The 22,673-nt window shown below is 52.0% G+C and overlaps 1 protein-coding gene across 2 annotated transcripts in view; it reads right to left on the bottom strand.

Moving 5' to 3' along the window:
* GAL3ST3 (galactose-3-O-sulfotransferase 3) overlaps positions 1–22,302 on the bottom strand; it is a 42,384-nt gene extending 20,082 nt beyond the window's left edge. The window contains exon 1 of one of the 2 annotated variants that reach the window (XM_037905273.2): positions 20,105–22,302. The gene's annotated coding sequence lies outside the window, so the exon portion shown is untranslated. The remainder of the gene's footprint in view (positions 1–20,104) is intronic. The other variant, XM_043550436.1, reaches the window with a different exon arrangement.
* Positions 22,303–22,673: the final 371 nt, after the last annotated feature.

Genomic DNA, 22,673 nt, shown 5'->3' with positions numbered 1-22,673 from the left:
TTTTTTTTTTTTTTTGGGGGGGGGGGGGGAATCTGCAGTGAAAGTATTTTTGTGAAAAGAAAATTAGACATGTGAATGCTTGCTGGCAAGGGAGTGGCATTTTAGGGGGTGAAAGAGGGGGAAGGGATGGGAGGGGGTTGTGGCTGCACTGAGGGGAGGGGGATGAATGGAGATGGGTGGTAGAGGAAGTGAGAGGGCTTGGGGGACTCAGTTGAGGGACACTGGGAAGGGGACTTGGTGGCGAGTGGGGGGCTGGGGAGAATAGGGACAGGGGTGTCTGTCAGCCCCACATTCTCCCATTTGTGTGTACTAGGATTGGAGGGGTCTGAGCTCCTTTCTCTACCTTCAAGTGTTGTGCCAGAATCTAGGGGGCCCCCGCCCCTCTGGGAGGGGTGGGTCTGAGCCCTTTCCCTACTCCTCCATCTGAGCTGGGACCTGGGGGTCCCTGCCTCCTAGGGATGTCTGAGCCACACTCCCTGCGCCCCTGTGTGTGCCAGGATCTGGGGTTCCCTGCCCATCTATGGGGCTCTGATCCCCCCTTTCATGGCCCCTGTGTGTGTCCCGGGTTCTTGGAGGACTCACCTGTTGAGCAGGGCCTGAGACCCACTCTCTACAAGCCCCTCCCCCAATGTGATCTGTGGAAGCCCTACCTCTCTGGGTGGGCTGCTTAGAACAGACAGTATTAAAGGGATAACTTCAAACTATCCCAATACAAAGGAAAGATAGGAAGAATAGTAAGAGGCCAATAGGACTGGATAAGGAGCCCTTTAATCACCTGAAGGAATCCTAGAAAGAGCGGACAAATTGCTGAGTAGGACTACAGAAGAATAGTATGCGCATGTAGGAACAAAATCAGAAAGGGTTAGGTACACAATGAGTTACACCTGGCAAGGGACATAAAAGGCAATAAAAAGAGGTTCTTTAAATGTATTAAGAGCAAGAGAGAGATGAAGGAAAGTGCAGGTCCTCTACTTAGTAGGTAAGAAGAGCTAATAAGCGATGACTCCAGAAAGCTGAGTAATAATAAGCTTATTATGCTTCAGTCTTCACTGAAAAGGTTAATGGTGACCAGATACTCAACACAATTAATACGAACAACACAGAGGAAATAGGGAAAGAATGGGTTAAAAATATTTCGATAAGGTAGATGTATTCAAGAGGGCAGGACCTGACGACATTCATCTGAGGGTACTTAAGGAACTAGCTAAAGTAACCTCAGAACCATTATCAATTCCCTTTGGGAACTCATAGAGGACAGGTGAGGGCCCAGAAAACTGGAGAAGGGTAAACACAGTGCCTGTCTTTAAAATGGGGAATGAAGAGGACACGGGGAATTACAGACCAGTCAGCCTCACATTGATAGCTGGAAAGATACTGGAACAGATTATTAAACAATCAATTTGTAAGCACCCGGAGGATAATAGAGTTTTAAGGAATAGCCAGCATGGATTTGTCAAGAACAAAGCATGCCAAACCAATGTAATTTCATTCTTTGACTGGGTTAAAGGCCCAGTGGATAGTGGGGAAGCCGCAGACATATCTTGACTTTAGTAAGGCATTTGACAAAGTCCCACATGGCATTCTCATAAGCAAAAGAGGGAAATATAGTCTAGATCAGTGCTACTCAAAGTGGTGGTCCGCGGACCAGTGCCATCAGCTGCCAGTCTGTGCGCACATTGGAAAAACATATTGCCAGTCCCCCGCATCAGATAGCTTGAGAAGCACTGGTCTAGATGAAATTAGTATAAGGCGAGTGCACAACTGGTTGAAGGACTGCACTCAGAATTGTTAGCAATGGCTCATTGTCAAACTTCAAGGGTGTAGCTAGTGGGGTCCTGCAGGGGTCAGTCCTGGGTCGGGTACTATTCAATATGTTCATTAATGACTTTGATAATGAAATGCAGAGTATGACTATACAATTTGCAGATGACACCATGCTGCAAGGGGTTGCAAGCGCTTTGGGGGACAGGATTAGAATTCACAATGATCTTGACAAACTGGAGAATTGGCCTGAATTCAACAAGATGAAATTCAGTAATGACAAATGCAAAGTACAGCACTTCAGAAGGAAAAATCTAATGCACAGCTATGAAATAGGGAATAACTGACCAGGCGGTAGTGCTGGTGGAAAGGACCCTGGGGGTTATAGTGGATCACAAATTAAATTTGAGTCAGCTATGAGATGCAGCTGCAATAAAGGCTAATATCACTCTGAGGTGTATTAATAGGAGTGTGTGAAGGGTGTTTTCCCCACACCAGCCCAGAAGGGATTAATTAACCTTCACAGTTGCACCTGATGGGAGGCCCAGGGAATTATAAACACTAATTGCTGATGAAACTCTGCTGGGAAGGGATCATAGTGAGGGGACATTTGTGGTAGCAGGAGGTAGCAGGGTGAGAATTATTTGTATGTGTAGAGGCTCATAGGGGCTTTGTGCTGGGAGGGAAGCTGAGCCCTGATTAGGGGGTGGAGTTTCTCTGACTAGGGGTCCTATAAAGGCAGCCAGCCAGCCAGGCAATGGCACAGACAGCTGTAGTAGCACAGGAGCTAGCAAACAGAGGTGTTTCAGGGGGAGTTTGTCTTGTGGTGCTTGTTGGGGGTTTGTTTCTGTTGTGGGTGGTGGTGTTTTGGTGCGGTTTGTGTTTCCCAGATGAACAGGATTTAGGTGGGAAGGCCATGACAGATACAGAGGCAGCAGTGGGAGTGATCCATGTCATGGAAGACGCAATGAAGATGACTGGATGTGGAAGCTGTAGTATGTACGTGATCCTGGAGGGGGTACCTGGTAAGAGTTTTGTCTACATGAAATACTATCTGATGGAGGAAAAGATTTGAGGTTTGGCAATGCAGGTGGAAAATCTGGTTGAGTTTAGAAAGGGGTTTGAGCAGATTATAGAGCAAAGACATGAGGTATCTGAAGGGAATAGCTCAGACTTGCAGATGGAAGCAGGACTGGGGAATTCTGAGGGGAGATTGCTGGGTGAGGAAAGTGGTCAGTGGAAGCATCTGACTAAGAGAACCAGGCAGAGGAAAAGATGGGCAGTGAAGGAGAAATAGAGCTCAAGAATAGGTTTGTAGAGTTGGAAAATGAAGAAGGGGCTCAGCAGGTAGTCACTGAAGGTGGAAGGGCAAGGAAGAAGAGAAGAGCGGCTAGTCCTATAGGAAAAAGGGAAGAGTCAATGGAGACTACACCAAATATGAGCCCCAGGAGGATACAGGATAGGTTGCAGAGGATTGCAAGGGAGAATAGGAATGGAAAGAACTTGCAGCCGGAGGATAGACTGGAGAATAGCACCGTCACTAGGAAAAGGCAGGTCTATGTGATCGGGGATTCTTTACTGAGAGGAATAGACAGGCCTGTAACCAAAGTTGATCCAGAGAATAGAAGGGTGTGCTGTCTTCCAGGTGCTAAGATACGGGATGTAGACCTGAGGTGGAAAAGGATCCTAAAGGGAGCAGGAAAGAATCCTCTAATTATTCTTCATGTGGGAACAAATGATACAGCTAGATTCTCGCTGGAAAGTATTAAGGGAGACTATGCTAGGCCGGGGAAGACGCTTAACGAAATCAAGGCTCAGGTGATCTTTAGTGGGATTCTACCTGTTCCTAGAGAAGGGCAACAAAGGTGTGACAAGATTGACTATCAACAGATGGCTTAGGCAGTGGTGCTATAAGGAGGGCTTTGGGATGTATGGCCACTGGGAGGCATTCATGGACAGAGGACCGTTCTCTCGGGATGCACTTCATCTGAGTAGGGAAGGAAATAGACTTCTAGGATGGAGGCTGGCACAACTGATTAAGAGAGCTTTAAACTAGGAATTTGGGGGAGATGGTTGGGAGATGTCCAGGTAATCTCCATGCTGGATTTTAGCATTGAGAGGGAAGAAAACGAAGTAAGAAAGGATACAGCCGTGGGCAGGAGAATGTATATAAGGAGGACGGGCAGGGTGGATACCAGTCTAATAGGTTATACTGGCTGTAGAATGACCATACCTAATTGGGTACAGAATGTGAGCGAGGCCAAACAGCAAAATTAAGATGTTTGTACACCAGTGTGAGGAGCCTAGGTAACAAATTGGAGGAACTAGAGCTACTGGTGCAGGAAGTGAAACCAGATATTCTAGGGATAACAGAAACCTGGTGGAATAGCAGTCATGACTGGACTATGGGTATTGAAGGGTATGTGCTGTTTAGGAAAGACAGAAATAAAGGCAAAGGTGGTGGAGTAGCATTGTATATCAATGATGAGGTAGAATGTAAAGAAATAAGAAGCGATGGAATGGATAAGACAGAGTCCATCTGGGCAAAAATTACATTGGGGAAGAAAAACTACTAGAGCCTCCCCTGGGATAGTGCTTGGGGTGTGCTATAGACCGCCGGGATCTAATTTGGATATGGATAGAGCCCTCTTTAATGTTTTTAATGAAGTAAATACTAATGGAACCTGCATGATCATGGGAGACTTTAACTTTCCAGATATAGACTGGAGGACAAGTGCTAGTAATAGGGCTCAGATTTTCCTAGATGCGATAGCTGATAGATTCCTTCATCAAGTAGTTGCTGAACCCACTAGAGGGGATGCCATTTTAGATTTGGTTTTGGTGAGTAGTGAGGCCCTCCTAGAAGAAATGATTGTAGGGGACAATCTTGGCTCAAGTGATCATGAGCTAATTCAGTTCAAACTGAATGGAAGGATTAACAAAAATAAATCTGCAACTAGGGTTTATTTCAAAAGGGCTGACTTTCAAAAATTAAGGAAATTAGTTAGGGAAGTGGAATGGACTGAAGAACTTGTGGATCTAAAAGCGGAGGAGGCCTGGAATTACTTCAGGTCAAAGTTGCAGAAGCCTGCATCCCAAGAAAGGGGAAAAAATTCATAGGCAGGAGTTGTTGAGCAAGCATCTCAGAGGTGATTAAGAAAAACCAGAAGGGAGGGATCAGCAAAGAAAGCTATCTTATTGAGATCAGAACATGTAGGGATAAAGTGAGACAGGCTAAAAGTCAAGTAGAGTTGGACCTTGCAAAGGGAATTAAAACCAATAGTAAAAGGTTCTATAGCCATATAAATAAGAAGAAAACCAAGAAAGAAGACGTGGGACCACTGAGGACGGAGTGGAGGTCAAGGATAATCTAGGCACGGCCCGATATCTAAACAAATACTTTGCCTCAGTCTTTAATAAGGCTAAAGAGGATGTTAGGGATAATGGTAGCATGACAAATAGGAATGAGGACATGGAGGCAGATATTACCATATCTGAGGTAGAAGCGAAACTCGAACAGCTTAATGGGACTAAATCGGGGGGCCCAGACAAACTTCGTCCAAGAATATTAAAGGAATTGGCACATGAAATTGCAAGCCCATTAGCAAGAATTCTTAATGAATCTGTAAACTCAGGGGTTGTACCGTATGATTGGAGAATTGTTAACATAGTTCCTATTTTAAAGAAAGGGGGAAAAAATGTGATCTGGGTAACTACAGGCCTGTTAGTTTGACATCTGTAGTATGCAAGGTCTTGGAAAAATTTTTGAAGGAGGAAGTAGTTAAGGACATTGAGGTCAATGGTAAATGGGACAAAATACAACATGGTTTTACAAAAGGTAGATCGTGCCAAACCAATCTGATCTTCTTTGAGAAAGTAACAGATCTTTTTAGACAAAGGAAATGCAGTGGAACTAACTTACCTAATTTCAGTAAGGTGTTTGATACCATGCCACATGGGGAATTATTAGTTAAATTGGAAAAGATGGGGATCAATATGAAAATTGAAAGGTGGATAAGGAAATGGTTAACAGGGAGACTACAGTGGGTCCTCCTGAAAGGTGAACTGTCAGGCTGGAGGGAGGTTACCAGTGAAGTTCCTCAGGCATCAGTTTTGGGACCAATCTTATTTAATCTTTTTATTACTGACCTCGGCACAAAAAGTGGGAGTGTACTAATAAAGTTTGCGGATGATACAAAGCTGGGAGGTATTGCCAATTTAAAGAGAGACCAGGATATCCTACAGGAAGATTTGGATGACCTTGTAAACTGGACTAATAGTAATAGGATGAAATTTAATGGTGAGAAGTGTAAGGTTATGCACTTAGGGATTAATAACAAGAATTTTAGTTATAAGCTGGGGACACATCAATTAGAAGTAACAGAGGAGGAGAAGGACCTTGGAGTATTGGTTGATCATAGGATGACTATGAGCCGCCAATGTGATATGGCCATGAAAAAAGCTAATGTGGTTTTGGGATGCATCACGTGAAGAATTTCCAGTAGAGATAAGGAGGTTTTAGTACTGTTATACAAGGCACTGGTGAGACCTCACCTGGAATACTGTGTGCAGTTCTGGTCTCCATCTTTAAGAAAGATGACTTCAAACTGGAACAGGTACAGAGAAGGGCTACTAGGATGATCCGAGGAATGGAAAACCTGTCCTATGAAAAGAGACTCAAGGAGCTTGACTTGTTTAGCCTAACTAAAAGAAGGTTGAGGGGAAATATGATTGCTCTCTATAAATATATCAGAGGGATAAATACCGGAGAGGAATTATTTAAGCTCAGTACCGATGCGGACACAAGAACAAATGGATATAAACTGGTCATTGGGAAGTTTAGACTTGAAATTAGATGAAGGTTTCTAACCATCAGAGGAGTGAAGTTTTGGAATAGTCTTCCAAGGGAAGCAGTGGGGGCAAAAGACATATCTGGCTTTAAGATTAAACTCGGTAAGTTTATGGAGGAGATGGTATGATGGGATAACATGATTTTGGCAATTAATTGATCTTTAACTATTCATGGTAAATAGTCCCAATGGCCTGTGATGGGATGTTAGGTGGAGAATTCTTTCCTGGGTATCTGGCTGGTGAATCATGCCCATATGCTCAGGGTTTAGCTGATCGCCATATTTGGGGTCGGGAAGGAATTTTCCTCCAGGGCAGATTGGAAGAGGCCCTGGAGGTTTTTCGCCTTCCTCTGTAGCATGGGTCACTTGCTGGAGGATTCTCTGCTCCTTGAAGTCTTTAAACCACAATTTGAGGACTTCAGTAGCTCAGACATAGGTGAGAGGTTTTTCGCAGGAGTGGGTGGGTGAGATTCTGTGGCCTGCGTTGTGCAGGAGGTCAGACTAGATCATAATGGTCCCTTCTGACCTTAATATCTATGATTCTATTAGAATCTGTAGTCGCTCTGTGGGAGCAGAGTTGTGAGGAGGCGGAAACTGGCTGGGGAGAATAAGCCCTGGGATCCTGGTCCTGGAAGAAGGCTCAACCCCAGAGGTGTTGTGGGGAAAGAGAGCCTGAGAAGGCAGGCTAGGGAGTAGTCCAGGGAAACCACATCAAGGAGGGGGCCTTTGTAGACCTTGGCTGTTGGTTACAGAGTTCCAGTGTGTGTGTGTGTGGGGGGGGGGGGGGGGGGGCTGGGTTCCCCCAACCAGTCACCGCATAGACATGCAGGACTGTTGGAGGCACCTGCCAGACAGCTGGTCTGGTGAGACTTTGATCCCCTGGAAGTGGGGGACTATGTAGTAACCTAGAGGAGGGCTGAGTTGTGAAGAGAGGGCCCTGCAGCAATGGAGTGACCATCTGCAGGGGGTGCCATACAGGAAGGAAGCTGCTCTGCTATGCCTGGCCAGGAGGAGGTGCTCTTGTGGTGAGTGAACCCTGTTAGAGTGTCATGCGTAAGACACGGGAGGGAATTGTCCTGCTCTACCTGGCACTGGTGAGGCCTCAGGGTTCGCACATGTGGCTGTTATAAAGAGGCTAGTGAACAATTGTTCCCTGTACCCAGTGGAGGTAGGACAAGATGTAAAGGGCTTCATCTGCAGTGAGGGAGCTTTAGGATGGATATTAGGGGAAACTTGCTGACTCTAAGGGCAGTTCAGCTCTGGAACAGGCTGTGGAATCTCTGCCACTGGAAGTTTTTAAGAACTTGGACGAACATTGTCAGGGGTAGTTTAGGTTTACTTGGCCCTGCCCCAGCACAGGGACCTGGACTTGCCTTTGCAGGTCCCTTCCAGCCCGACGGTTCCGATTCTAGGGTCCCAAGAACGTGCTGCTGACACTGGGTGAGGCGCTGAGAACACGTCCAGCCCTGGGGCCGGGGCACAGGGACACCCACTGACTGGTATGGAGCAGGTCAGGTCTCTGAGTGATCGCTTCAGGATGTGCTCTGTGCCATTCAGCATTCTCTTTCAGCTGAGAACAGCTCATTGAGATGAATGGGGCCACTTACCACATCTGAGGCTGCCTGACTGCTGATGGATGTATAGAGGCCCTCCCGCCCCACTCTCCCTCTACTCTGTTAGTCTGATGGCACATGCCAGCTTTGCTCCAACTAACGCTACGTGTACACTACAGCCTCTGGCAGCATGACTTATGTCACTCGGGGGTGTGAATAATCCCCCCAGCGCTAGGCTGGCAAGAGAGCGTCTCCCACTGACACCCCTTCAGCCATTCATGGTGGAGAAGACACTCTCCCGTCAGCATAGAGCAGTGGCACAGCTGTCCTGGGAAGTCCTCCTGTTTAAAGGATGCCTCTTTTAAGGGCTCTAAAATCCTGCCTGCTTACATGGATTGTCTTGAAATTTGCTGTGTCTCATGGGAGCATAGGGGAGGGTTAGTGACCTGGACTTGGGGTTATTTGAGCCAGAGGTTCCTGAGATACTGCCTGCCTGGGGGAGAACTCAACAGCATTTCATTATGTTAATGGGCTCAGTTTGAGAGCCAGCCTGGGCAGACATCTGAGAAGGAAGTGGAAAGGGAAAATCTACCTCGGTCGATATTTTTATTTATTGATTGTGGAGAACTGTAAGCTGAACGCAGCAGAGAATTCAGGAGATGCTGAAACTATTTCTGAAAGACTAAATTGCACATGTGACTGCTCAGGGTGCAAGAGGAGATGCTCATAGGGGAAGAGGGGCTGGGGTCTGCAGCAAGGAATGTGAGGATGGTTGCTCAGATGAGGTGGAAGGGGAGAGATGAGGGGCTGAAGAATGTCAGGGGTAACAGAGGAAGTTGGGGGTTGAGGTGGGGGGGACCTATAAGCTCTGAGGTCACCCAGCAAGCAGGTGGGTGAGCTGGGATCTGGGGGAGCCCTAGCCCTTTGGGCAGGGGGAGGGGCTCAGATCCCTGCAATGTGTTCTGGGACCTGGAGGACCCTGCTCCTCTTGGTGTCTGAGGCGTTCTACCTGCCCTCCATGTGAGCTGGGATCTGCAGGGGGAGGGGGATTGAAGTTAATGCTCTGGCTACACAACCAAGCAAGTTTGTGGCCCACAGTTAGCTGCTGCCTGGGATGTACGTAGGCAGTAGATTAGGGCAGGGGCCAGCAAGGAGCAACTTCCTACACATAAACGCCTTCTCCAGTGCTGTGGCTTAATGGGGCAGAAGGGAACTGTGGGTGGGAGGCCAGTGCTGTAGGGTGGGGAAGGGAGACACCGATCATCTCTCGCATGATTAAACGTCCTGTAATCCCCACCGTCCTGCTAAGTCTCGCTTGCGCTGAGCAGGCTGCAAACTCCACTGAGCACTAGGCTGGGGTCGCTGGCTGGCTGTTCCTGAGCCTGGGAGGACGGGAGGGCTGCCACCTTTGTAATATTTAAAAGCCAAGTACTCCAGCAGGAGTGCTGGACCCTCCCCTGTCCCACCCCTTCCCCCCACTCCGCATCACTTGCTACTTCTTCCCTTCTCCCCCTGCCCGGGACTGGCCTGCAGAGCCAAGACTGGGAGCTGCAGCTGCCCCACGCAGGTAGGAGGTGGTCCTGACTGAGTAGGGGCTAGCGCAGGTGATGACCTGGCACCTGCCCTGGCCCCAGTAACCTGACTCTTGGTGTCCGGTCAGTAGATTTGACTGGACAGTGGCAGGTCCTCTTCTTGACTGGACTTTCCGGTCGAAAACCAGGCACCTGGCCACCCTAGGAGGGAGGGCACAGGCGGAGGACAACAGCTGAGGGGGTCAAATGCTTTCACTACAGGGCACCATTGTGCGGTGCAGCCACCATGCCAACAGGTGGAGGCAGGGAGTTGAGGGGGGCACTTGGCATGGGGAGTGAGGGATGGTACAGTGGGATGGGGGGGAGCAGGCTGGGAAGGGGGTCCCAGCAGTGCACATATCTCACTGGGGATAGCTGCTCCTGGCCCAATCACCCCGGTTCCTACCTGCTCCCTAGCTTGACCCCAGGCACCACAGCGGCCACTCTAGTCCCTGCTCTCACCTCTGCCCCCAGCAGCCACGGAGCCTGAGGCACCAGCTGAGCCCAGGCCGTGCCAGCCCCAAGGACGGAGGAAATCGGGAGCACCGCAGTTTGTGACAAGTGCGGTATACGGGAGATGAGCCCAGTTCATGGGGAATGTCAGGAACACTGTGTAACACAACTGCCAAGGATTAACTTGGGGGCCCAGCCCAGAGATGAGATTTCTCTCCCCAGCCCTATTAGTCGGGACATGTGGCAAACATCTCAAAGCACCACCAGTATCCCGACTGCACTAGACCACAATGTACAGGAGCGGGAGGAGCACTGAGGAATCACATGGCAACTGTGTAGCCTACAGGAAAGCCCACTGATCTGGGACTATTCCTACCTCTGCCACTGGCTTGCTGAGTGATCTTGGGCAAGTCACTTCATCTCTCTGCCTCGGTTTCCCACCTGTGAAGTGGGATAATGATGTAACGATCCACTGATGAAAAGCACTATAGAAAAACTAGGTCTCTTAATTGTTACCTAGCCACAGAAGCAGATCAGCTGCAAACCTAGGGAAGAGCTAGAGCTGTCTGATGACCACTTGCTCCTAGCAAACGTTTCCTTCTGTTTACAAACCTAGGAAATTAAATGGCAGAGCACTTTAACGCAGTTATTGCCTGGCGATCGCTCGTGCCCATCCAGAACATCGAGCTCAGCAAAACTCAGTCATGTGAAAACCAGGAAATACAGAGTTAAGGTAAATGCCCCCATAGCCTCAGCTCTGCCCTCTTTGAGCAATGCCCCATAACACACACCCTCACACTCTGCCTTTTCACCATGAGGCACAGGTATTCGCTGCACTTGGCCTCCAATACTCCCCTGAGAGAGTACACAGCTGCAAAGCCACTCCCCACCCTCTTATAACCCGGTCACAGCTGCACACAGGATACCACCAAACCCTGTACTACCCCTACCCTTCATTAAATCCACAGACTACGCTCCAATCCCACTCACTGCGGACAATACCCCCCAGAGCCCTGCGACCAACACATCCTACACAATTCTGTACTGTGACGATGCAGGCTGGAACCTCTCCCCTTTGAGAACACGCACGGGGGGACTCACATCCAGATCTCTTCCTATCATAGAGCTCTTCCCAGTTGTTCCAACTCATTCCTCCCCCCTGCAGTATGGCTACACCTAACACAACGAGGGCAGCTGGACTGCATGCAGATAATTCCCAATGGCTACTCCCAGCTCCAGGGGCAGAGTTAAGGCTGAGTGGGTGTTTACCTTAACTCAGAATTTCCTGGTTTTCAGACGTTTGTTGCTCACCCCGATGTTCTAGAAGGACACAAGCTATCAGTGGGCAATCTTAACCCTGCATTAAGACAGTATTTTGCCACTTCAGTGCTAATAACTTCAATCAGAATGTCACATGGGACTAAGCCAAACGTCTTACTTAACCCTACTATGTCAATACCTTTATCAACCAGACTTGCAAACTCATCTAAAAACAATACCACGTTTGTTTGACAAGAAGTGTGTTCTAGCGAACCATGCTGATTGGCATACATTATATCCTTTACTGGTTGTGTCCCATCTCAGAGGTCCATGATTTTTGCCTGGGATCAATGTCAGACCGACAGACTTATAATTACCTGGGTTGTCCTGCTAACCTTTTTCAAATATTGGCACAGTGTTAGTTTCCCTCCAGTTCTCTGGAACTTCCCCACTGCTCCAAGATTTGTTAAAAAGCAAAGCTAACAGTTCAGAGATCGCTCTTGGGTGCAAGATACCAAGTCTAAAAATGTTTAATAGTGGTGGGTTAACATTCTTACATTAATTACTGCATGAATAACTTGCTTATACCTGGCCTTGCATTCAGAAAACCCACAGCCTTTAATGAACATACAAACCGGATTCATACAGAGCCCCCTTGCCCAGCACTGAGATGTGCCCACTTCTCAGGTGGGGTGTGTGGGCTGTTTTATACAGGGATCCCTCACCCGGTGCTGAGATACAGCTGCCTCTGGGGTGCAGGACTGTTTAATGTGCAAATTGTCCATCACCTGGAGTTTTTCAATCCAGACCAGGGGTATGTATCTCTAGGCTCTGCTCCAGCACAGACAGAAATGATGGGAGGGATGTGGGAGTCCTTGGGGCTGGCCTGGATGATGCCGGAGGTCAGACTGGAAGATCAGAACAGGCCCTTTTGGCATTAGATTCTACAGGCAAGATCCTCAACTGGTGTAAACTGTCATAGCTTGGTTGAAATCAATGGAGCCAGGACAATTTACTCCAGCTAATGATCTGTCCCTGTGAACAGCTGCACACCACTGCCCTGTGACAACTTAGAACAGGAAGCGAAGGAGAGTCCTGTATCCAAAGGAAGCTACAGGGCACGGGGGATGTGTTGTGGTGGGAGTCACAAGGTGGTGCTGTTACCCATGGCCTTCAAGCTCTCTTCTTGAGGGTATGAGTGATGTTATTCCTTGGAAGAATGCTGCATTGTTGTTTGATTTGTGATGCACCTTGTTTTGGGGGAAGCTGTTGCAAACAAGGGAGCTTTCTCCCTGTCCAACTCTCTCTCCTTATGGTCAATTCTGGGGACAGAGTTGGGCTTGAGCTGAGATCCCTGACGGGCAGGGGCGTTGCCCACGTGTGGGTTGTGACCATATCCGTCCCAGGACTGGCTTATAGAGTGTAAATAAACACATTACACTCTGACAGTGCCTAGCTGCTGCCTCTCTGATTCCCCTCCAGAGGGGAGCCCACGCCTATGCAGACACCACAAGAAGAACGCTTAGATTCACCAGCACAATTCCCTCAAATCCTGTGATGCACGTTCAATCCCTTCAACCTCCCTGGCTTATGGGTCCATCCCAGCGCAGCACTAGGGCAGCGGAGTGGGAGCCCAATGCATCTCCACCAGCACAGAGCTGCCACGGTCCCAGCCGTGTCACTCACATAATCCAGGCCAGACGTGAGTGGTGCTGCCCAGCTCCCCCGCCGGTCAGTCGGCCCTGTGGGGTGAGCTGCCTGCCATGGCTGCCCGACTGTCAATAAATCCATTCCCATTGCCCAGGGGTACGAAGAGCAGGTGGATGAGTCGCAGACACCAGCTGAACTGATTCCTGCGCCAGTCCCCCAGGGCAAGCGCCAGTCTCTGCAGAGCCAGCTTGCTCGGCTGTTAAAGTCCCTGCTCGCTCGGCAGAGAGTGAGCCAGCTGGATAATTAGTGCCTCAGCCCAGGGCCTGGGGCAAATTTTGGGAACTGAGAAGGGAGCTACAGAACTGCACCGGGGCTGGGGGGCCAAGATTAGTGGGTGCTAGCCCTAACTCTGGGAGGGGAGAGGGCTCTCGTGAGCTGTGAGGAGTGGGGAATAAGGACTCGGGGGTTCTCTCCCTGCCTCTTGCAGGAGAGGGGGATCTAGTGGTTCGAGCAGGGGTTGAGGTTATGGGACCCAGGATCCCTGGTTGTATTCCCAGCCCCCTGGTTGTAACCTCTACCCCACACTCCTGGCTCCCATTCCCTCAGATCGCTCAGTTCAGCAGGGCTGAGTGTGCCCCACTCTTAACAGATTCCACCCGCTCAGGTGACGTGCAGGAGGGGAGCAGCCTTTCAGATGGAAACACAATGAGGCTGCCGGGTTGGTTTCTGCCACCCTGGCGCAGCGAGAGATAGATTTACTGTAGTGCAACCTTTCCTCTGCCAGCTCAGACAACGGGCTAGAGTTACAGGTATTAGCGAGGCTGGGACACAGCATAGGTGACCTCAATTCAGCTCCCTCTGAACAGCTCCTGCAACCACAAACCTGCCATAGCACGAGAGTAGGGAATAGAACCCGGGAGTCCTGGCTCCCAGATCCTCTGCTTTAACCTACTTGCCCCACTCCCCCCAAAATTGGTAACAGAATCTAGGAAACCTCCCCCCCCCCCCCCCGCAGCCACTAGACTCCTCTCCCAGAGCTGGGATAGAACCCAGGAGCCCTGGCTCCCAGCTCAGACTGAATACCCCCTGGTGTGGCCATATTGGATCAAAACCTACCTGTGATGGTGCTGGGCTCAGAATCTGTGTGTGTTCTGGATCGGGATCCCAGGGTTGGGCCCCCTCAACAAGATGTGGCTGGGCTGCTGAGTGCATATTTATATCACGGCAACGTCAGGGAGCCATGCCAGGCTGTGACACTGCTCAAGGGCATGCAGATCTCCAGATACCTGAGCATGGCCTGGCAAAGGCTATGGAAAAGTCCTTGGTATGCACAGTCACGTCCCCAAGGACAGGGCTACTTGGAGGAGTTGGATCAGTGCGATCCCAGAGCAGGGGCATGTGCAGGGATAGGCCCCTCAGCACACAGACCTCTCCCACCCAGCCCCACAAGGATGCCTCCAGGGAGAGCCCCCCACAACATCTCCTCGCCCATGGGACTCACCTGCCCCACAGGGACCGCTTTAGGGGGCAGATGGGGACTCAGTCCTTGGGACCTGTGCAGACCTCTCCCAGCTGGGGCTGCAAGCACAGGTGTTGATCTAGCTACTGGTTTGCATGGGTGTCAGGAACAGCATGTTCCAGTGGGTAGGGCACTGGGCTGGGAGCCAGGACTCCTGGGTTCTACTCCTACCTTTGAGAGAGTGGTGGGGCCTAGGTTAGAGCAGAAGGCTAGGGACCAGGAATCCTGGGTTCTGTTCTCAGCTCTGCCACTGACCTACTGTAAGACGTTGGGCAAGTCCCTTTGCCTCCCTGTGCCTCAGTTTCCCCTCCCGCCCTTTCTCTGTTGAGACTATGCGCTGTTCTGTGCAGGGTTTGTCTCCCACTGTGTGTGCAGCACCTGCCATGATGGGATGGGGGCACCCGATCTCTGTTGGGGTTTGTGCAGAGCCTGACCTTGCAGGGGCCCTGACCTCAGTTGTGGGGAGGGGGGTGTCTGTGCAGCACCTGGCATGATCTGGTGCTGCACCTGGTCTCTGTTGTGAGGTAAGTGTGTGGAGCAGCTGCCTTGATGGGCCCCAGCCTCGGGGTGTTACAATAATATCCTGGGCTGAGACCCACCTGGCCGATGGGAGCTGTCCCCAGGCCCAGCCTGTTCGGTGTCCCCTGCCAGCTCTCTGTGGCCTCACGTTTGAGTCTCCCAAGAGCTAATATTTGTATTTGCAGTGGACCTGCCCTTGCCTGCCTGCTATGGCTGGAGTGCACAGCCTGGGCCATGCACCTGGCACTGCACCCAACCACTGCAACCTGAGTTAGGGAATCGCTTCCACACCAATTGTGGATGGGTTTCTGCTCGGGTTGCCTACCCTCCAGGATAGTCCTGGAGCCTCCAGGAGTTAAAGATTATGTTATGTGAGGAAACTTCCAGGAGAATGTGTGACCAAAATTGGCAAGCCTAGTTTCTGCGCAGGTCAGCTGCTGGAACTGGTGCAAGAGAGACCATTGTCCCAGCACTGCATCCAGCCAGGCCCACTGGACTTCAGCTGGCGGGGGGCCTGGTGCAAAGTGGAGGGGGTGGGGCCTTTCCAAGGCCCCACCCACAGACACAGCAGGATGGTGGGGGCGGGAGGGGTGTTTCGCAGGTATCAGCTAAAGGAGGGTGCTGAGTAGAGGCCCCCACACACAGTGCCCTCCCTGAGGAGGGAGCCGCAGTCAGCACCCTTGTAGAGGAGGGATCTGGAAACCCCAAGCGCTGACCAGATGGATGGGGGCTGTGGAAAGAACTTTGAGCCACATGCAGCCTCCCCATGCTCCGTCTGGCCAGCCTCAGGTGCAGTGTCCCACCCTGTGCTTCCAGCCAGACTCACCCCAGCCTGGGGAGCAGCTGCCTCACGGGTTCATGGGGCAGTTCAGTCCCCACAGCCCAGGTGGCTCTTGGCCCCTCTGCTGAGCGAGTGCAGAGCACAGGGGAACATCTCCCAAACTCACCTCAGACAGGACCCCCACACAGATGGGAGGGACTTTTAACCCCTGCCGGGCTGGGCTGGACTCTTCCTGGTCATGTCCTGGCCCTGGAGAGGGGCCGCTCCAATCAGCACTGAGAATTTTCATGCTTTTTTAAAAAAAATAATGAAATTTGAAGTTTTTTATTGTTTTTGATTGGGGGAAAATGGAAACACAGTCGCTTTGGTCACTTTGAAGGGAAGCAAACATTTCTTTTTTTTGAGAAAACCGACAAAAATGGTGTCAATTTTTTATTTTTCTCTCCTCCTTTTTTTAAAAAAAACCTTTCCCCCGCCCCTGGAAATAGGGGCTGGGGTGTTAAAGAAAGAGAATGGGGAAAAGGCCCCCAAAAGAGAACCAAAATTAAAAATTACTTTTTTTGGTCGGTTGGTCAAGAACTGAAACGAAACCACCATTTTTAGTTTTTGTTTTGAAAATTTTTGTCCAATTTCTACCAATCAAAAATGTTCCATTTGCTCAGCCAGGCATTTTCCTTAAACGCTTTTCAATGCTCAGTTTTGGATCATGACTGGTGTGTGGCACACCAGAACAGAACCACTCCCTATGAGGGTTTACGGTGCGGGTGGCTCTCTTGGCTGGCTGGCTTTGAGAGGTGATGGCTATGTACGTACCCATCTGTCTGTTTGAACAGAATATTTTGGCTGCGAAGTCTAGCCCTTGCAGGTTTGGAGAAGCCAGGGATAAGTTTGCCCCTTGGCGCGCTCTCAGTTGTGACCCCTGGGTAGGGGCTGGCTCCCATTCCTGGCTCAGGGAGGGAAGAGAGTGCTGTTAGAGCAGCAGCTGTGCCCAGCCAAGCACATAGATTTGGCATGTCCAGTGTGGGAGGCACTGTGGCAAAGTGGATGAGATGTGGGTGTCGCATAGTAGAGAGCTGGGTTCTGATCCTAGCTCTGCCTGAAGGGACCGTGTGCAGTTTCTCAGTTAAAGGAAGGGTTACACTGGACCCTACAGGGGAAAGGCCCCATTACCCCTCCCCCTGAGCCAGCTCGTCTCCCTGTCCTGAGGCTGGACTGGAGCCAGTATCCCCTCAAGGGAAAGGCCTGGAGTCCATTCCACACATAACTTCACGGCACAAAGATTCTTCTCATCTCAAAATGCTCTTTTGAATGAACAGAGCTGAGAGAGACCCTGGGGGCAGCGGTGGGTGGGGGCAGGAGCAGGCAGAGGATGGTGGTAACAAGGACCTCCACACACACACAACCTACGTGCAACCTTCTCCAGCCCCACCCGGTCTCCCTTAACTAGCATTCTGGCCCAGCCCAGAAGCCGAGGCTGCGTCAGGCACATAGCTATCGATGGCAGCCCCAATCAATAGGACACGTGGGTCGGTGCTGGGCTGTGGACAAGGGGCTGGTGATGAGCAATGGCGCATGCCGCACAGCCTGTCCCAGGCCAGGGACAGAACTCGAGAGTCCGGCTGCTAAGCAAGCCCCCCCCCCCCCGCCACAGGGGAACAAAAGCTTGTTCATTGCTACCAAGATTGGTTCTCCTCCCTGGTTTCTCAATGTGGATGCCCCATGTGACTCAGTAAAGGGAGAAACAGACCTAAGGGGGTAGGAAGTGCTGCATAGAGAGCCCCAGCCCCCCTGAGAGACCCTTGAGTAACAAATGTACCTGTGTAGCCCCAGCACCCCCAAGAGGCCCTGCAATAACAAAGCAGTGCAGCCAGCCCTGCACTGTCCAGCTCCTCTGAAGTGTCACCGTGACCCGGGTTCCCCCAGTGCCCTGCCCACGAGGTGCCCCTGCCCCCTTGCTCACAGAACACATTCCCCTGGCTGCGGGCACCTCTTCTGGCTTCCCGGGGTGAGGCCCTGGAGTAACTGTTACTGACTAAGGGAGCACAGCAGCTCGGCAGATATTGTTGTAGATACTAGAGTAATTCAGCACCTGCCCCTTTTCCAGCTCCGCTCGCCCACCTCCTGTGGCAGTGAGTTCCAGAGGCTGTTAGGCTGATTCATACAGACTCTGCTCATGCACAGGCAGTAGGGTTAGGAAGGACAGCCTGGGGCTACTCCAGACTACACTTGGCACCTCCAGACCCTGGGAGCAGAGAATAGCCGCAGCGTAGGGCATTCTAGCCGTGTCCCCAACCCACCCTCTACGGGGCAGGAATGGCACTGAGCCCCGTCCAGAGCAGGGAGACCACCTGTGTCCCCCTCCCCCATAAGGCCTGGGATGGATGGATGGATGGGATGGAGGGGTGCGTTTGGAGACAGACAACTGGATAATGTGTATATAAAGACCCCCTCACGCACCTCTATATGTGTTAATATATCCACACAACCCTGTGCACCTTCCACCCGCACTCGTCCCCGGGCTGTTAATGCAGATGACTGAAACGCAGAACCAGGCTGTGTGTGTGCGTCTCTGCACCGCTCGCCCATGTGCGCAGCTACAGAGATTGATAGATGAGAGAGCACAAGAGGGATCTGGGCTCATGGAGCGATACAGGCCCTAATCCTTTGTGCTCTCTCTCCACATGTACCCATCTATCTAGCCATCTAACTGCCAACCCTAATCCTGCTTTCTCTGTCTAGCTATCGAGCTATCTATCCCCATCTAAAATCGCTGTACATCTACTGATGTCTCCATCCCCTTGGTACGTAGGAGCATTTGTAGGCAGGGTGCTGCCATGCTCTGCCGTGACTCTGGAAATGCAGACTCCCCGGTCAGTGTGTCCCGGTGCTGCCTGTCTCCAGATCAGCTACCCCTACCCCACCCCTCAGCTGGGTCAGGCGTCGCTGGCACGCCACATTATTTGGGGGTTGATTTGCTCCTTAACCTGACCAGGCCAACAATGGAAATAACCGCCAGCCCCTGCCATGTCTGTGTGAAAGCCCATGCCAGGTGTGTGTGTGTGTGCGCACATGCACAGACACGTGCACACAGAACAGGCATGCACACACCTGGGGACAAACACACACAGGTTCACACACACACACACACACAGCTGCACATACATGGATGCAGATGCATGCACACTCCTACGCAGATGCATGCACACCTCTGAAGCACGTGGTGTCTCGATTTAACTCAGGGAGTCCTTGTTTCTCCTTTTATTCCTAATGCCCCATCTCGGAGGGGGTCTATCCTGCCAGCAAACACTGGGCTCAATCCCACCCCCAGGGCCCTTCCTGAGGATACTGGAGAGTGGGGATACGGCGATAGAGATATAGAGACGCGGGGGGCGGGAACATGGTGATAGATATGCAGAGGGAGTGGGGGTATGTCTGGCAATTGACAGGCCCAATTTTCAAAGGTCCTGAGCACCTCTGCTCCAGGGAAGCTGTGGCTGCTCAGCCAGCCGGAATCCCTCTCCCATCTTTCTCTCTCCCGTGGGAGCCGCTGTTGTTTCCAGTGGGAGGTTAGTTTGGGTGGCGTGATGGATGTCGCGGTGCAAAGAGCACGCCTGCCCCGCTCTCTCTGCTCTGCGCACACGCATTCTGGGGGCCGCTCTGAAGCCACAGGGCAGCAAACGTGCCCACGTCTCTGCCTTGGGGCACGGAGGGGGCAGAGATCAGCTGCGTGGTGCACCAAGGCTGGCACACGCAGATGCCGGGGGACTCTCATTTGCACACACACAGCGCTGGGGCTGGATAAGCATCTCCCCCTGGGCATGGCCATTCGCCCCTGCCACACTTCGTGCCTGGGTGCCAAGGGTTGGGAACTCCTCAGCCGCGTTTGCCCAGCACAGTGACACCCCCCCCACCCGCCGCCAAAGAAACATCACATCAAAATAGCCCCAATGAGCCAGGCGGGTGCGGGGGGGGGAGGTTTAACCGGGGGGGGGAGAGAGTCTGGAAGAGATTATTAAAAACAGCAGTGCTATTAGTGGGGTTCAAAGCAGCCCCCCAGGGCGAGACCCCCAGTCAATGCAAGGGGGGGGAAGGAGCCCGCAGCCCGGGCTGAAAGCCACACGGTGCCTCGCTGCGGGGGCGGGGGGGGCTCTGCGGGCGAACCCCCCCGGCCGGGGCCGCATACTCACCCCGTGCTGGGAGTGCGGGGAGCCGGCGGGGCTCAGTCCATCACCGGCCGGGCGAGCGCAGGCGGCGAGGGGCGGGGAAGTGTCCCGGGCGCGCCTCGGCAGCATCGCTCCCCGGGCGGGCCGGAGCGGAGCGGAGCGGGGTCCCCGCGCTAGCGACCGGCCGGGGAGCGCCCCATCGCCATGTTGCCGGCTGCGAGCGGGCAGCGGAGCCGGGGAAATTGGGAAGGCGAGCGAGGGAGGGAGCCGGAGCCGCGTCCTTTGTGGGGTCAGGTGGCCGCGTCCTCCCCGCACCGAGCCCCGCACGCAGCACGCGGGCCTTGCACACACAGCTCTGCACACAGCTACACACACTGCGACACGCACACAGCTACACACACTGCACTGTGCACGCAGCTACACACACTGCTACACAGACAGAGCTACACACACACTCCACTGTGCACACAGCTACACACACTGCTACACAGACACAGAGCTACACACACACACTGCACAGTGCACACAGCTACCCACACTGCTACACACACAGAGCCACACACACACTGCACTGTGCACACAGCTACACACACACTGCACACAGCTACACACATTGCTACACACACACACTGCACTGTGCACACAGCTACAGACACACAGAGCTACACACACGTGTGTCTGTGCACACAGCTACACACACACTGCACACAGCTACACACACTGCCACACACAGACACACACACTGCGCTGTGCACATAGCTACACACAGTGGTACACACACACAGCTACACACACACACTGCATGGTGCACACAGAGCTACACACACACTGCTCAGTGCACACAGCTACACACACACTGCACAGTTCACATAGCTACACACACACACTGCTCAGTGCACACTGCTACGTACACACACAGCTACACACACTGCTACACACATAGAGAACTACACACACACACTGCTCAGTGCACACAGAACTACACACACACTGTTACATACAGCTACACACACACTGCACCGTGCACACAGCTACACACACAGAGCTACACATGTACTGCACAGTTGCACACTGCTACGTTCAGCTACACACACTGCATACTGCTCCACATGACACATTGCTACACACACAGCTATACACACTGCTACACATACCCACTGCACACAGCTACACACTGACCGCACACCGCGCATCGCTACACACACACTACACTGCCACACATACATACAGCTACACACACAGAGATACACTCTGCTATACACATACTGCACACTGCTGCATATAGTTACACACACACTGTACACAGCTGCACACTGCTATACACACAGCTACACACATTGCACACAGCTACACACACTGAACACTGACACACACACACTGCGCACACAGCTGCACACACACTGCACACAGTTACACATGGCTACACACACCCACACTTGAACACACGCGGCACACTGCTACGCACACACACTTCACACTGCTACGCCCCCCCACGCCACTACACTCAAACTGCACACTCCTACACCCCTCGCTAACCATACACTGCACCAGCTACACACACTGCTACACCCCACACTACACACACACTGTGTGCACTCACTGCACACCGCTACAAACACATCACTATACACACGGCACATAGACATACACAACTACGCACACACACACCACATAGCTACACATGCACACTGCACACCTACTCACCATTATACACACAGACCTACGCACACACCAGGACAGCTGCCTACACACACAGACCCACATGCACACCCCTCTGTTGTGTGCACACCCTGCTGCTCCACATTGCACTGTAGCTGGAATTCAGTAAGAGGGGAGAGGAGCACACACAGACACCCCCCCCCCCCCCGCAACACACACAACCAGCTCAGTGGAGGACAGCACACACACACACAAACACACACACACAGCGGCACATCCTCAGCACAGCCATCATCACCATCACCACATGCAGGTCAGTGCACAGCAAGCATCACACATTCTGTCACCCTCCCAAACACACACAGGGGCCTGCACACACAGTCTGCCATACACACTTCAACACACACACTCTGTCGTGTACGCACTCACACAACAGCCCATTTGCTCCTGCATGCGCACAATCACACCTGCACACTCAGGCATGCACACCTACCCTTCCTCCTGCACACGCACACGCACACCCCCCGGGCACCCTCTCCCCGGGTTGTGCACCTTGCAGGGCTGCAGCATGGGGGAAGGGTACCCGGGGACGGTGCCAGGCGGGGGCACTGGGCTGTCTCACATTACCACCTGGTCCACAAAGCCGTCATTGTGGCTGGAAACTCCTGCTTGGGGGGTGGGGGGGCAGCTGGGAATTGATACCGGATCTAGGGCCGAGGACAATGGGGTGTGTGTCTGGAATGGGGAGTGAGGGACCAGCTCCCTGACGGGACAAGGGGTAAATCCACCCTTTATCTGGCAGGCAAACTTGGCACCCCCTGCCCTGCAGGGACCTCTCCAGGGGTCTGGGCCCCCGCACCTTGGTCAGATCAAGGGGGCCAATTATATGTGCCCAGGAGGACAGCGAGCTGGGCTGAAATCTGGCAGAATCATC

Source organism: Chelonia mydas, chromosome 7 (genome assembly GCF_015237465.2).
Source record: "Chelonia mydas isolate rCheMyd1 chromosome 7, rCheMyd1.pri.v2, whole genome shotgun sequence".
NCBI classification, from domain to species: Eukaryota; Metazoa; Chordata; order Testudines; family Cheloniidae; genus Chelonia; species Chelonia mydas.
Note: the sequence above shows the minus strand (reverse complement) of the source record. Positions and strands in the feature narration are given on the sequence as shown.